This window comes from Hippopotamus amphibius, chromosome 17 (assembly GCF_030028045.1).
Source record: "Hippopotamus amphibius kiboko isolate mHipAmp2 chromosome 17, mHipAmp2.hap2, whole genome shotgun sequence".
Taxonomy (NCBI): Eukaryota; Metazoa; Chordata; class Mammalia; order Artiodactyla; family Hippopotamidae; genus Hippopotamus; species Hippopotamus amphibius.
Window position 1 is genome coordinate 29408807 of NC_080202.1, and position 17354 is coordinate 29426160.

Genomic DNA, 17354 nt, shown 5'->3' on the forward strand with positions numbered 1-17354 from the left:
CAAGGTGAAAGCAAGACAATATGTAAACAAATGGGTGCAGCCATATCCTAGTAAAACAAACTCAAATGGTGGCTAAATTTGACTCACTTATGGTTCCCCGGTAGAGCAAAAAGAGAAAAGACTTTAGACTCAGTGGACTAAAGGCCTCTCCCATCTATAGACCTGATATGGGATTTGATTAAAATTTAGCTTCAGTTTACTTTTGCATCTATAAAACAAGGATACCAACCATCTTGTAGGGTTGTTATAAGAATAGAAAATGACACAGTTGAAACCCCACCGTGTCTGACATACAGGGTAGTCAACTAATATATTATGGTTGCCTAAGGAGGTATCACTAGCAGCTTAACTAGCTAACTAGTAGATTCCTGTAATACTCATGCCATTACCCAGGACCCAATATTAAACAAAGAAAAAAACTAAGAACAGCATTTGTTATAACCCCATGATGAACGAGAATTTTTCCTCTGTTCCTATGTTAGTGTGCAGAACAGTTCTCCTTCTTGCTCATCGGCAGCCTTGCTAGAACAACGTCAAGATCAAGGAAATACAATGGCTGTTAGATGCCTGTAACAAAAATGTAGAAATTAATTTGAAATGAATTTGCAGTCAATGTCAATAGCCCCTGGTCACATGAAGACCTTCCCTTTGCCCTCTGAAGAGACAGATGGAATGGAAACATGAAAGGAGCACCATACTTCTCAGCAGGTTTGCAAAGCAGAATTTGAAAAACCTCTCAAAAGCCAGCCCACTCTGATCTTTGCAGTTGATGTCTGTCTCAGAGGAGGGCCAAGACACCTGGAAGCAGCGCAGATCAAGCACCATGGACCAAAAAGATGGGTCAGACGTTCCCCACAGCAGGCACCTGCAGGGCTGTGGATGTGGGGAGCCAGGCGGAACAAGTCAAAACACGGAGGAACAGCTGCTGGTGCACATGCCCATCAAAGAGGCCTTGGAATCGCCGCCCTTTACACCATATCAAAGCACAGTCAGGCTCCTAAGCTAAAGTGAATCTAGCAATCGATTCAAAAGCCTTTGGAGCAAAACAAAAAGGGGCTTATTAAGAGCCTCCTCTTCGGACATCCAGATGGCTCCCACTCTTTCACAGAGTACTCAGGAATTAAGGAAGATTCTTCCACACATTCAACCCCAACTGCCATTGTCCCACATTCACCAACACAGGGCAACTCAACAAAAAGAAAAATAAAAGTATCTGAACATATCCCTTGAAAATGTAGTAACAGGAAGAAATGTGTTTGCTTGACAGCCTTCTCTGGAAATAATGTCTGGCACTGCTGCTGTTACACATCTCCTCTCTCCAAGAACCTCCCACCCAGACACAAGAGACCCCGAGAACATCCCTATATACTTAAAACCAAAACTGCCTCCGCTCACCCTAAAACCAAACATTCCTCAGCATAACTTGCTCATACAGTCTCTTCTTTCTTTTACAGGCCTCCAATGAATGAATGACAAAGTAACCGTTAACACAATCCTCCAGAAAATCATTAACTTATTAGAACCCTTCCAAATCTTTTTCCCAATTAAATATTACCAACATCTTCAGTAGCTCCTTAGCCCTTCTTTTGCCCTAAACCATTAATTCTTCAAAGGAGAATCAATCTATTCAATTTAACAGACACCTGATGAGCTCACTCAGTGCACAAAACATATACTCTAAATCTGCATAGTTGTATGGATTTACAAATAGAGATCTTGGTTACTGCCTTCAAGTTGCTTCCACTCCAGCTTGGGAACTAACACACACCCTCGTGAACAGACAATAGGTTAGCCACCTACGCTAGAACGTCACTCTTGGGTTCAAAATGAGAAACAAGTGCTATACTGGATAGAACACAGCCTCAGGGGGACAAGGTTCCCGCTTCAGCTCCATCACTTGCTCGCCAATGTGTGGACAAATCATCCCCTTTCTGAATATGCAGCCTCATCTGTAAAGGAAGGGAGATGGTCTCAATGGCACTGAAAGTCCCTTCCACTCTTAACACCTTACAAGTCTCTGAATGAGAAAGACAGTAAGAGTGGTCAGGGCGGATGACTTTTTATTTTACTCCCGGGTTTTTTTTTTTTTTTTTCTCAACTGGTTACCAATTATTCTCACAGAACAAATTTTAGATTCACATGATTTTAAATTTTTCTAATAAGTTAGAGTAAGGCTTTTTCTAGTTGTGCTTTCAAAACTGGAGCTAACTTTATTCTACAGAACACTAAAACATTCTCTTCTTTCATTGTCCTACTGGGTCTGGGCAAAAACAAGACTAAAATGGGAGGTCAGCCACTCAAGGTAAGAGTAAGGCAATTCAGAGCCAAGTACACAATGCCTAGAAAGCAAGTGCAAGAATGTGCAGCAACACTTCATTACTGTGACCAGAACAGATACTTTTAAATCATCACAACACTCATTAGACTAGACGTAGCTTCAGAATCTTTACACACCTCTCTGGCAAATCAAAAGAAAGCCTGTTTCTGCCCCCACTAAAGTTCAAAGTCCAGGAGCAACAACATGGTTGGGAATGGTGTCATTCACCAAAATAGTTTTCTTGCCTAAGAGTCTAACAAAGAGAAAGGAGCTCCAAGAATTAGTAGGGCTTCAGGATCTAACCGTTCAGGAACAGATAGGGGATTCCAAGTAAGTATACTGGATTTCAGACAGAAGGAAACAGACAGGGAACAAGTTTCAAATAAACAGAACAGCTGCTGGAAGGTATGTGCCAACAGACAAAACAGGAAATGATTCCAAGTATCTGAGGCTGCCTTTAATGTTAACAAATGGGATATAAGACTGATCACTGGTAAAGTATACGCACAAGAAGAGCCGAGAAATTTTTGAGTGGAGACTTTTCCTATGGGCTGTACACCTTTCTTTTGCCTTCCAAATCCACCATCCACACTCTCTGCTCTGTTGTGTGCCCTGGGGGCTGGCCCGTAGGGAACACATCACCAGGTCCCCTGCCCTCTTGCTTTTGACCAGGTTGAGCCGACTGGACGCACAGGTAGGAAATGGGAGAATGGAGGAGAGTGAGGTCTGGACATTACCTTCATTCCTTCCACCAAAGGCACCACTATTCTCAAGGCTGGCTTCCTCACTGGGTTCTGGCAAAAGTTCCCTCTTGCTTATTTATACCTAGGATATTAGCTAATACCCAGGGTAACAAATTAGCTCCTATGGTTTCTCTGAACCCTGCAGTATCTCACTAGATAAACAGTACCTTGATTAAACTCTCTTCAAATTACCGAAGTGGAGCATGCCATCTGTTTGACTGACAAACCCTGAAAGGCATGAAAACAGAGTAATTTAAATAGTATGATACCAACACTGGGATAGACAAACAGATCAAACCAAGAGAATAGCCCCTGGAAAGACATCCTCGCATTAGAATACAGAATGTGATAAAGAGGTGTTTGAAATCAGTGGAGAAGGTATAAATTGTTAATAAATGTTATTTGGACAACCAGCCATATAACTGAAAAAGATAAATGAAGGTAAAATCTCTAACTCATACCAAGGATAAAGATTTTAATTTTAAACCACATAAAATCGAGGGAAAATCCATTAATTTATTAAACATATTTTTGTTGAGTGATTACAGCGTGCAGCACTGCCCTGGGAACGGAACCTGAGCAGTAAACAAGACAAGCCTGTGGCGTCCATTCTAGCAGGCAAAGGCAGTGCACCAACGTGCAGGAAAAGCATCAACATGCTGGATGAGTGAAAAGGGGGTGTCACAGGAAAGTGACTGACTTTAGACTCGGGAGCCAGTGAAGACCCCTCCAAGGAGGCAACATACTAAGTTGGAATGATGAAAAAAAGCTGGCCATTAGAAGACTGGGGAAGCATGAGAGTCAAGGGTGAAACCGCTCCCCAACAAGAACGAGCTCAGTGTGTCCGAGGAATAGAGAGGTGGCTGGTGTGGCTGGACCGAGGGCACATGTGCTGTGGAAGGAAAGGTGGGCAGGAGCAGACTGGTAAAGGTTTTGTGGCCAGAGTAAGAAGGCTGGGTTTTATTCCAAGTGTAATGGGAAGCCACCGGAGAGTTTCCAGCAAGGAACAACATGATCTGGTTTATCTTTTAAGAGGCTAGATAGAGATGCTCAATATCATCAGTCATTAGGGGAACACAAATCACAACTATAGTGAGATACCACTTCACACCTACTAGCTGGCTAAGAAAACAAAACAGAAAACAACAGGTGTGGGCAAGGACGTGGAGAAACTGAAACCCTGTGTGCTGCCGTTGAGAATGTTGAGTGGTGCAGCCACTGTGGAAAACAGTTTATCTGTTCCTCAAAAAGTTAAACATAGAGTTTCTATATGATCCAGTGATGCTAATCCTAGGTATATACTCAAAACAGCACAGGTATTCAAACAAAAACTTACACAAGAAAGTTCACACCAGCACTATTCACAATAGCCAAAAGGTAGAAACAACTGAAATGTCCATCAACTAACAAGTAAATAAACAAAATATAGTTTATCCATACAATGGAATATTGGGCCATAAAAAGTACTACAACATGGGTGAACCTTGAAAACATTATAGTAAGTAAAAGAATCATATTTTATGATTCCATTTATATGAAACATTCAGAATAGGTAAATCCATAGAAACAGAAAGCAGGTAAGTGGTTGCGTGGGACTGGGCAAAGACAGAAAGGGAGAGAGACTGCTTAATGGGTATAGAGTTTCCTTTGTGGATGATGAAAATGTTTTGGAACTAAACAGAGGAAATGGTTACACTGTGAACATGAATGTAAATGCCATTAAATTGTACACTTTATTTTTTATTTATTTTTGCCTCACAGCTTGCAGGATCTTAGTTCCCCGATCAGGGATCAAACCCATGCCCTCAGCAATGAAAGCACAGGGCCCTAACCACTGGGACTGCCAGGGAATTCCCTAAATTGTACACTTTAAATTGTAAACTTTAAAATGATTAAGTTTATGTTATATGAATTTTACTTCAATTAAAGAAAAAAAAGCTATATAGTTCTTGGTTTATAGCATTAGCACTGTATTCAATATCCTGAAGACATTCCTGACGACAAAATACCTAAAAATATTGCATACGATATAATAATATTTTAATGTTCATGCCTAAACTTTCAAGAAATCATGGTAAGTCCTCAAAGGCTAAAACCTAAATAGGATCCAAAGACATGAGAGGCAATAAAGGCACGAGGGCTCGAAAGGCACCCATCTGTCAATCTCTAATAACCCTGAGAGGTGGGAGACAAAGCCCGGGGCCCAAATGAGGTGCTGAGATGGATCAAAGACCCTCACATGCATCTGGGACATGTGAATGGCTGTGACCTATATAAGAAATAAGAAATATATATACTGATCTTTGCTCTCCATTCCTGACAGAGCTCCTAAATCCCTTGGAACTTCCCAGGTGACAGGAGCATCTTTTGTTCTGAGGAGGCAACTCTTGATGGGCTCCTGGATGGTGGCTGGTCACCAGAAAGACCAAAACATGATTAGCAGCTTGGAACTTTTAGCCCTATCCTCCATTCTCTGGGTATGGAAGGGGGGCTAGAGATGAGAATTAATTGATCATGCCTACTTGATGAAGCCTCCATAAAAATCCATAAACTTTGGGGTTCAGAGGGCTTTTAGGCTGACGAACACACCCATGTGCTGGGACAGGGGTGCACCCCAACTCCATAGGGACAGAAGCTTCTGTGTTTCACCCTTTGTACCTCTTCACCTGCCTTTGCATCTGCATCCTTTGTAATATCCTTTATAATAAACCAGTAGATATTTAAGTACATGTCTCCTTGAGTTCTGTGAGCCATTCATGCAAATTATCAAACCTGAGGAGGGAGTTGTGAGAACCCCCCGTTTATAGCCTGTCGATCAGAAGTATGGGAGACACAAACTTGCAAAGGGCATCTGAAGTGCGGCAGTCTTGCGGGACTGAGCGCTTAACCTGTGGGATCTGATGCTAACTCTGCGTACTTAGTGTCAGAATTGTATTTAATTTTAATACACCCAGCTGACATCGGAGAATCGGTCAGTGTGGGCAAAAAAACCCATACATTTGGTGTCAGAAGTGCTGGTTGTGAGTAGTACCAAAAACAAAGTTTTCCTTTCGCTATATAAGTTAATAAGTTAGAAAAAGTAGTTCAGCCCTGTGGGAAGACATTCTGGAACCTTTTTGAAACATTGAAAATGTTGAAGTATGTGGGCCGAGCGATGGGATTCAGAATGTCCTGCTTGAGCAGTGGAGGAGCTGAGGGTGCGGGGCGTGGAGACTAATATCACCCTGTTTGGTCCTGAGGGATGGCTGGTTAGCCAAAGACAGGTAAGATTCCTCAGAGGAGGAACAACCTAAGACAGGCACAGTCGCAGAGGGGCCAACACGGGTGGGGCACAGACCCCTAATATCTGAGAGAGGTCTCCTGTCCCCAGGGCTGTTTTGCTCTCCACCCCCAGCTCAAATCCACACCTGCTCAACTTGGACCCAGGAAGTAAACAAAGATAATTGCCTCAGTCATGTGAGGCCTTTGATTGTTTATGAGTGTAACCTGAGAATGTTAGCCCACGAACTCAATAAAAGCAACCTGGGATGAGTCAGCAGGGCTCTTGATCTGAGCGGTCTTGAGCCCCGCCCCCCCCCCCCCCCCCCCCCCGTCCCACTTTTCTCTTCAGTCTGTGTCTGTGTCTTCTTCAAGCTTGCGGCACCTGTCACTCACCTCGAGTCACCGAGCTGGTCTCGGCACAGCCCCACAAAGGAAAATGGCAAGGAGAAGGAGGAGCCTCAGCTTTGGAGGGAGAGAAGGAAACTAGGTATTCTTCCTGAGAATTCTAACAGCCTTACTGCATTATCATCTCTCGGGATGAGACTCTCTGCCTTCAGAGTTTAAAAACCCTAGTGTATGTTTGTCCTTTTTCTTCTGACTGCTGAGGTCCTAGGTTCTCCTGGAAATCACAAGTTATTTGCAGTCCTTTTTCTCTGGTCTTATCAGTGACACTGGAAGTTCCCTGCTCCTGGAGTTAGGTGCTGGGACAGCAGAAGACAGATTCATCTCCATGTGAGTGCCCAAGGCCCATCCAGTCTTACTCTGATTTTGAGGTTACTATAGGCTTCTTCTGAGGACAGTCACACTGGAAGGGTCTCTTTCTCCCAGGGCTGCATGTATCTCAGTTGGCTGATCCCACCTACATTACTGGACTCTGAATATTCTCACTCTTCTGGTTCCCTGATGACCTGTTTAGGCTCTCCTGTAATCCTTGGAATTTATTCTTATTTTCATATTTTGTGTGTCATTTCAAAGAGGTTTGAGGAAGAGGAGGCAAATTATTTTAACAAGCTAAAAGGAAAAAAGTGGTTATTAGCTACTTTGGGGAAAAAATAATGTCTGTTTCCCAACTCTCACAGTGGATTTCAGACATTTTAAGTGCTTCGTTACAGATGCACTCTGTACACCCTGTGATGCTCCTGGGCCCTCAATGCCTCCCCCCCAACTCTGATAAGCCCCCCAGGCTCATGCTGAAGCCTCCAAAAGCCCCTGAGGTTACACAGCGAAGCCAGGCAAGGAGCCAGCATTACCTGGGGTTCCTAACTCCTCTAATCCTTAGAGTTTACACAGTTGGGAGAAAACCTCTGAAAAAGTACAAACTAAAGAATTACTTTGTTTCTCCATAGTCTATCTTTGCTGGCTTCATTTTTAGACCCTTGAATCAAGACAGGTTCCTTGTTCCTTCACTTCCATAGATTTCATCACATTATTTTAGATTGACCATAGTGGGGTAGGATATGGTGATATATGAGATATATATTTGGTCTTCGTCCCCAGTTCCTAGCACAGAGCTTCTAAAACCTTTGGAATTTCCAGAGTAGTAAGGAGGAGAGAAGCATCTTTTGTTATTCATAATAAGCCCCCTTCAAGCAAGCCTGAGTTTACACTAATGAGGTGATTCTTGGAGGATGGGGGCTGGCTGCCAGAGGAATCAACCCTGTGATTAGAAGGTTGAAACTTGAAACCCCACCCCCATAACCTCCAGGAAGGAGAGAGGGGCTGGGGATTGAGTTAATCACCAATGGTCAATAATTAAATAAATCCTACCTCTGTAATGGAATCTCTCTAAAATCCTAAACTACAGGGTTTAGCGAACTTCTGGATGGTGAACACATCCAGGTGCTAAGAAGGTGGTGAAGTCCAACTGCACAGGGACAGAAGCTCCTGTGCTTGGGACCCTCCCAGACCTCACTCTATGCATTCTCTGTCCATGAAAAAATGCTGGCTGCCATATCAGTAAACAAAGGATGTTGCAGCCACCAAGCCATCACATTACAGCTTCCCAATGGTGAGCCCTGAAGGAACTCAAGATAGAAATAGGATGCCTCCCATCCAGCAGTCAGCCAGTGCAGCCACCCCCACCCCAAAGTGCACCCTGAGGAAACTCAGGATGAGAAAGCACAGGATACTGGCCCCAGAGAGCTGAGGTGAATATCAGAGTAATGATTCCAGTGATCCCAGACTCTTGTATCTGCCCATACACAGAAAAGCGCTAAATTCCTTAACTTGAGATATCTGGTTTTCTTTCATTAGTAATCTTTTGATCTTCCTACTACCTGGTCTTTGTTACAAAAACTCCTATATATCTTAGCTCCTCCCTTGCTTCTTACAGAGTAGTAACTTAGAGCTGTCTGAGTGGCTGTGTCCTGGGCTGAAGGCTTCAGTATTGTCCACCTAATAAAACATAATTCTCAACTTTTAGGTTCTGCATTTTTTTCACTTGACATCTTCATCTGGCTGTTCATCTGTACCCTTTATAGTGAACTGGTAATCATAAGTAAAGTGTTTCCCTGGATTCTGTGAGCCATCGTAGCAAATTACTGAACCTGAGGTGGGGATCACGGGGACCCCTGATTTGATTTGTAGCCAAAATTAGACAGAACTGTGGGTAACCTGAGGACCCACTATTTGTGATTGGCGTCTGAAGTGGAGGCAGCCTTGTGGGACTAATCTCTTAAACTGTGGGGTCTGTGCTATCTCTGGGTAGCTAGTGGCAGAATTATTTAATGTGAGGGAAAAAACTCCAGACCTGGTGTAAAGAAGTGTGATGCGTAGAGAAATATTTTCTTTTATGAGGTTATTTAGATTATAAGAGGAAGTTCAAATACTTGTCAAAAGAATTTAAGAACAGCACTCCCTGCACCTATCTCTATGTGTTACTAACACAAAGCATGAGAGAAAAGTAAAGTTACATATTCAACAGGCTCCATAAACAAACTGACCTGGGGCCAGAACCATTCAACTTAAATTGGCCATGAGTAGTGTTCTAATGTTGATTTACAGTCCAAGTCTCTTTACTATTCAAGGCAACACACAGCCTTAAGCTCTGGCATCGAAACAGCAACCAACAAATCAGCATTATCCTTGTAAAACTCAACCAAACATCTGCACCCAAAGACTTGGACACAAAAAGACATTTCAGTGCACCCCAGATGGCATTAAATAAAACTGGATTTACATACTTGAATGGGATGTTTCAGTGCACATTTTACTGAAGGACTGATTGTTTGCCACAGATGGAAGAAAACATGAGAGAAAAATCCTATCACTTCATTTGAGAGCTCTGAAAGGCTGGGAAGACCGTGTGGAACTAGGAATACTGCTATGTCCATTCTTGAAAAATATGATCTGTCACATACCCTTTCACTTTGATATTTACTTTTTTAAATTTTAGTTTAACATGCTTGTTAACATCATGAGTCACAAAATTTATATCTGTAAATGCCTTCAATTCTGGATTTTTAAAAAGGGATTATACACAGGAACTCTAATGATTAATTTTCTTTTTGATCTCCTCATAAGTTGGATGTATAAATGAAGAGCTAAGATAATACTTAGCTCTTCATTTAATACATACAGAAACTAAGTCCAATGATAGCAAATGACTTGCCACAAGGCTAAGAACCCTAAGAATTGTTAGCAAAATGATATAATGTTCCTAAGTAAAATATCTTAAAAACAATATACTTAAAACCACAGACCCAAAATATTGATTTGTTTCTCAATGCATATTACTCTGATGTTCTATAGGATATTAACAGATACTTGGCAAATGGAGACTTTGGTCCAGAAGTCTGTAAATATTGGGTTAAATAAGGACTCTTTGTACAGATGCAAAAATCCTCAACAAAATATTAGCAAACTAAATCCAACAACGCATAAAAAGGATCATACACAATGATCAAGTTGGATTCATACCAGGGTCACAAGGATGGTTCAACATATGCAAATCAATCAATGTGATACAGCATATCAACGAAAGACAAGACAAAAACCACATGATCATCTCAACAGATGCAGAAAAAGCATTTGATAAAATTCAACATCCATTCATGATAAAAACTACTGTCAAAGTGTGTAGAGAGGGAACATATCTCAACACTATAAAAGCCACTTATGACAAACCCACAGCCAATATAATAGTAACTGGTGAAAAGCTGAAAGCCTTCCCAATAAATTCTGGAACAAGACAAGGATGCCCACTCTCACAACTTCTATTCAACATAGTATTGGAAGTCATAGCCACAGCAATCAGACAAAAAAAGAAATAAAACGTATTCAAATTGGAAGCAAACAGGTAAAACTGTCATTATATGCAGATGACATGATACTTTATATAGAAAACCCTAGACTCCACACAAAAACTATTAAAACTGATAAATGAATTCAGCAAGGTAGCAGGATACAAGATTAATACACAGAAATCTGTTGCATTTCAAAGGGAAAGTAAAAAAACAATACCATTTAAAAAAGCATCAAAAAAAAAAAAAAAACAAAACCCTAGGAATAAGTCTAACCAAGGAGGTGAACTATAAAACATTGATAAAGGAAACTGATAAGGATTCAAGGAAATGGAAATATACCATGCTCTTGGATTGGAAGAATTAATATAGTTAAAATGGCCACACCACTCAAAGCAATCCACAGATTTAATGTGACCTCTATCAAATTATCTGATATTTTTTATAAAATTAGAACAAATAATCCTAAAGTTTATATAGAACCACAAAACACATAATTGCCAAAGCAATCCTGAGGAAAAAGAACATAACCCTTGAAGACTTCAGACAATACTACAGAGCCACAGTAATCAAATCAGTGTGGCATCGGCACAAAAACATATAGATCAATGGAACAGGACAGAGAGCCCAGAAATAAACCCATGGTCACACCTACGTAGGTCACACCACACCTACGGTCAGGTAATCTTTGAAAAAGGAGGCAAGAATATACAATGGAGAAAAGACAGTCTCTTCGGCAAGTGGTGCTGAGAAAGTTGGACAGCCACGTGTAAATCAACAAAGTTAGAACACTCCCTCATATCATAAACAAAAATAAGCTCAAAATGGCTGAAAGACTTAAACATAAGACATGGCACCATAAAACTCCCAGAAGAGAACATAAGCAAAACAGTCTGTGACATAAATCATAGCAATGTTTTCTTAGTCTCCCAAGGCAACAGAAATAAAAGCAAAAATAAACAAATGAGACCTAACTGAACTTAATGAGCTTTTGCACAGAAAAGGAAACCATAAACAAAACAAAAAGACAACTTACAGACTGGGAGAAAATATTTGCAAATAATGCAACCCACAAGGGCTTAATTTCCAAAATATACAAACAACTCACACAACTCAATAACAAAAAAACAAACAACCCAATCAAAAGACATATATTTGGCCAACAGGCACATAAAAAGATGCTCAACATCGCTAATTATTAGAGAAATGCAAATCAAAGCTACAATGAGGTATCATCTCACACAGGTCAGAACTGCCATCACCAAAAAAATCTACAAATAATAAATGCTGGAGAGGGTATGGAGAAAAATGGAACCCTCCTACTCTGTTGTTGGGAATGTAAATTGATGCAGCCACTATGGAAAACAGTATGGAGGTTCCTTACAAAAGTAAAAATAGAGCAACCATGTGACCCAGCAATCCCACTCCTGGGCATATATCCAGAAAAGACAAAAGCTCTAATTCAAAAAGATACAAACACCCCAATGTTCATAACAGCACTATTTATAATACCCAAGACTTACGGAAGCAACCTAAGTGTCCATCAACAGGTAAATGGATAAAGAAGATGTGTATACACACACACACACACACACACACACACAGTGGAATACTACTCAGCCATAAAAACGAATGAAACAATGCCACTGACCTAGAGATTATCATACTAAGTGAAGTAAGTCAGACAGAGAAAGACAAATATTATATGTTATCACTCATAAATAGAATCTAAAAAATAGTCCAAACGAACTTACTTACAAAACAGAAACAGATTCACAGACACAGAAAACAAACTTATGATTACCAAAGGGGAAGGGGTGGGGGGAGGGAAAAATTAGGACTATGGGATTAACAGATATACACTACCATACATAAAATAGATAACAAGGATTTACTGTATAGCACAGAGAACTATATTCAGTATCTTGTAATAAACTATAATGGAAAAGAAATGAAAAAAAGAATATAGATATATACATATATATGTATAACTGAATTCATTTTGCTATACACCTGAAACTAACACAATATTGTAAATCAACCACACTTCAATTAAAAAAAAAAAAGCCTCTTAGAGCCTTTACTGTACTAATGGACTTTACGAGCCTCCAAGAGGAGAAAAACAGCAGACAATTGGTTTTGGAAACTTATTTGACCACAGATGTCATATTCCCCACATAGTACACTACATAAGACCAGTAGGAAATGCTGTCTTAAATTGTGTGCTGTATCTTACTTTCCCCAGAATTTATCTTCTCAATGTCACCAGACGAATCTTTCTAAAGTTTTATCTGGTTATGCAATACTTCAGCTTATATTCCTTTAATGGCGTCCTTCTGCCATCTGGGTTAAGCCCACTCAGGCATGACATATCAGGTCCGCGATAACCTGTACAGACCAGATCTTGCCAGCCCTCTCTTGGAACCTGATGCTCCCGAGCTGTGGTTTTAAACCCTCTATGCACCTGAGGGATACCACAAACTCACATCCATTGATGGTGGGGGGTGGCAAGGGATTCCTTGAGGGGTATATCTGACTCCCCTGTGGTCTCTGGAGGTAGGCTTGCATAGATATAGCTTGAGCCACTGGCCACAGCATGCTGACCCCTGGATTAGAGGAAAGCACAATCCAGGACACACAACTGCCCACAATGAGTACCACCACAGAACACAGAAGGAAATGAAGGATGCTCCATGACTGGGGGTGGTGGAAGCCAGAAGAAGACGGTATGTGGGGCAGCTAACAGCTGAGGTACAGTAGTGAAACAACTGGGCAAGACAACCCATGCTCACGCCTGTCTCCCCATGTGAGACCAGACACCTGAGGCAGGAGCATCTGTGTCCAGTGGGAGCAATGCTTGGGATGGAGACATAGGGCACTGTTTCCAGTTGCTGGTAGCAACCAGGAAAAATAGGGAGCATGTAACTCAGAAGACCAGCTACCAATATATCCCACCCAGCATCATCCCATGCCAATGCTACATACGCTAAAAACAGCAGCAAACACAGAAATACTCAGAAATAGTATAAGCACAAGCTGAATCAATAGTGTCTTCCCCTCAGCATGGGCAAGGTGGGTCACAGAGAAGGCAGACCAGCTGTCAGGGATCTCACACAAAATGAGCTCACTATCACCAATCTATCCAGAAATCTGAGGATTGAAATGAAAGAGGTGATGAATAAAAGAACTTGTACCCAAGGAAAGAAAATCCACAGAGCAAATGGAAAAGTACCTTTAAAAATAATTACTATCCTTAGAAAGATAAAAGGGGAAAGCACATCCATTAAAGACTTATAAAAATTGAGATAAACTTTAAAAAAAAAAATTGTTGAGATAAAACATTCAGTAGGAGGCTGAACAATCTAATGCTCAAGTTTAAGAGAAATAATACATGAAATGGAGAACCTCTGCTAGAACTACAGCACAAAAGAAGGAAGAAACAAAACATATAAAAAAGTTGAGATACGAAAAAGTTTCATCATCTAAACAATGTTCCATATAAAGAGAATACAAAGAGTACCAGAAAAGAAATATCTGAAGTAAGAGCTGAGAATTTCCCAGAACTAAAACAGACATCAGTTGACAGGGCAAAAGGCCTATCAAGTACTAAGCAGGTTAAAGTAAGGGAAATATAGATTTCCACATACATGCACACATATCCCTAGACACACTATAGTGAAATTTTAGGAATATTAAGGGAAAGAGAAGTCACAAATACAACCAAAAGAAACAGATTATAAAACAAAGGTGCAGACTTCCCTGGTGGCACAGTGGTTAAGAATCTGCCTGCCAGGAGATAGGATCAAGATGGCAGAGTAAGAGGACGTGCACGCACTCCCTCTTGCAAGAGCATCAGAATTACAATTAACTGCTGAACGATCATCGACAGAAAGACACTGGAACTCACCAAAAAAGACACCCCACATCCAGAGACAAAGGAGAAGCCGCAATGAGACTGTAGGAGGGGCACAATCGCGTTAAAATCAAATCCCTTAAGTGCTGGGTGCGTGACTCACAAACTGGAGAATAGTTATACTGCAGAAGTCCATCCACTAAAGTGAGGGTTCTGAGCTCCATGTCAGGCTGCCCAACCTGGGAGTCCAGCAATGGGAGGAGGAATCCCCAGAGAATCAGACTTTGAAAGCCAGTGGAATTTGATTGCAGGACCTCCACAGGACTGGGAGAAAAAGAGACTCCACTCTTGGAGGGCACACAAAAAGTGTGCTCACCAGGACCCAGGGGGAAGGAGCAGTGACCCCATAAGAGACTGAAACAGACCTACCTGCTGGTGTTGGAGGGTTGCCTGCAGAGGTGGGGGGCAGCTGTGGCTCACCAAGGAGACGGGGACACTGGCGGCAGGGGTTCTGGGAAGTGCTCATGGGCGTGAGCCCTCCCTGAGTCTGCCATTAGCCCCACCAAAGAGCCTGTAGGCTCCAGTGCTAGGTAGCCTCAAGCCAAACAACCAACAGGGTGGTAACACAGCCCCCCCCATTGGCAGACAAGCAGATTAAAGTCTTACTGAGCTCTGCCCATCCAGCCCTACCCACCATCAGTTCCTCCCATCAGGAAGCATGCATAAGAGTCCTAGATAGCTTCCTCTACAAGAGAGTAGACAGCAGTATCAAGCAGTATCAGCAGTATTTCATCTTGTGGAACTGAAAACCACAGCCACAGAAAGATAGAGAAAATGAAAAAGCAGAGGACTTTGTACCACATGAAAGGACAGGATAAAACCCCAGAAAAACAACTAAATGCAGAGGAGATAGGCACCCTTCCAGGAAAAGAATTCAGAATAATGATGGTGAAGATGATCCAGGACTTTGAAAAAAGACTGGATGCAAAGATTGAAAAGTTTACCAAAGACCTAGAAGAATTAAAGAGCAAACAAGCAGAGATATGCAACACAATAACTGAAATGAAAAATACACTAGAAGGAAACAACAGCAGATTAACTGAGGCAGAAAGGCAAATAAGTGACCTGGAAGACAGAATGGTGATAATCACTGATGCAGAAAAGAATACAGAAAAAAGAATGAAAAGAACTGAAGACAGCCTAAGCTACTTCTGGGACAATGTGAAACGCACCAACATTCGCATTATAGGGGTCCCAGAAGGAGACGAGAGAGAGAAAGGACCAGAGAAAATACTGGAGATTATAGTTGAAAACTTCCCTAACATGGGAAAGGAAACAGCTACCCAAGTCCAGGAAGCACAGAGAGTTCCAGGCAAGATAAACCCAAGGAGAAACATGCCAAGACATATAGTAGTCAAATTGACAAAAATTAAAGACAGAGAAAAGTTATTAAAAGCAACAAGGGAAAAAATGACAAATAACATACAAAGGAACTCCCATAAGGTTAAAAGCTGATTTCTCAGCAGAAACTCTGCAAGCCAGAAGGGAGTGACACGATATATTTCAAGTGATGAAAGGGAAGAAGCTACAACCAAGAATACTCTACCCAGCAAGGATCTCATTCAGATTCGACAGAGAAATCAAAAGTTTTACACACAAGCAACAGCTGAGGGAATTCAGCACCACCAAACCAGCCCTACAACAAATGCTAAAGGAACTTCTCTAAGTGGGAAACATAAGAGAAGAAAAGGAGCTACAAAAACAAAAACAAAACAATTAAGAAAATGGTAATAGGAACATACATATCGATAATTACCTTGAATGTAAACGGACTAAATGCACCAACCAAAAGACATAGTCTGGCTGAATGGATACAAAAACAAGACCCATATATATGCTGTCTACAAGAGAACCACTTCAGACCTAGGGACACATACAGATGGAAACTGAGGGGATGGAAAAAGGTATTCCATGCAAATGGAAATCATAAGAAAACTGGAGTAGCAATACTCATATCAGATAAAATAGACTTTAAAATAAAAAATGTTAAAAGAGACAAGAAAGGACACTACAAGGGATCAAGGATCAATCCAAGAAGAGGAGACAACAATTATAAATATAGATGCACCCAATATAGGAGCACCTCAATACATAAGGCAAATGCTAACAACTATGAAAGAGGAAATGCACAGCAGAAATAGAGACACAGATGTAGAGAACAAACATATCGACACCAAGTGGGGAAAGCAGGGAGGGTTGGGGGGGAATGTATTGGGAGACTGGGATACCAAATTGTACGCTCTAAATATATGCTGTTTATTGTCTGTTAACTGTATCTCAATAAAAGTTCTTAAAAAAAAAAAAAAAAAAAAAAATCCTCCTGCCAATGCAGGGGGGACGGGTTCGATCCCTGCTCCAGGAAGATCTTACATGCCGCAGAGCATGGCCACAACACTGAGCCCATGTGCTGCAACTACTGAAGGCCTTGCACCTACAGCCCATGTTCCACAGCAAGAGAAGCCACCACTTGAGAAGCCCATGCACCACAACAAAGAGTAGCCCCTGCTCGCTGCAACTAGAGAGAGCCCAAGTGTAGCAACAAAGACCCAATGCAGCCAACAAATAAATAAATTTATTTAAAAACAAAACAAAACAAAAAAAGGTGCAAAAATCCATAATACCACACTTCTCAACAGCACCACTGGGTGCAAGAACAATGGAGCAGTATCTTTCAAGGACATAAGGAAAATAATTCCGTACCTAGAATTCTGCATCTAGCCAAATTGCGAGACCTAAACACGCAGCCAAAAAACATCTTTGGATGTGTAAATTTGAAGTTTACCACTAGTAATGATTTAAGGAGACAGCAGTTAAATACAAGTAGTAATAGTGAAAAAGGACATCTTTGCCATTTATTGTTTTCCAAACAAGCAATAATC

General features: G+C 41.2%; 1 protein-coding gene across 4 annotated transcripts in view; it reads right to left on the reverse strand.

The window, feature by feature from the left end:
* The window catches only part of TOM1L1 (target of myb1 like 1 membrane trafficking protein), a 54602-nt gene that overhangs the window by 21714 nt on the left and 15534 nt on the right, over positions 1-17354 (reverse strand). The gene's annotated exons all lie outside the window — the stretch shown is intronic.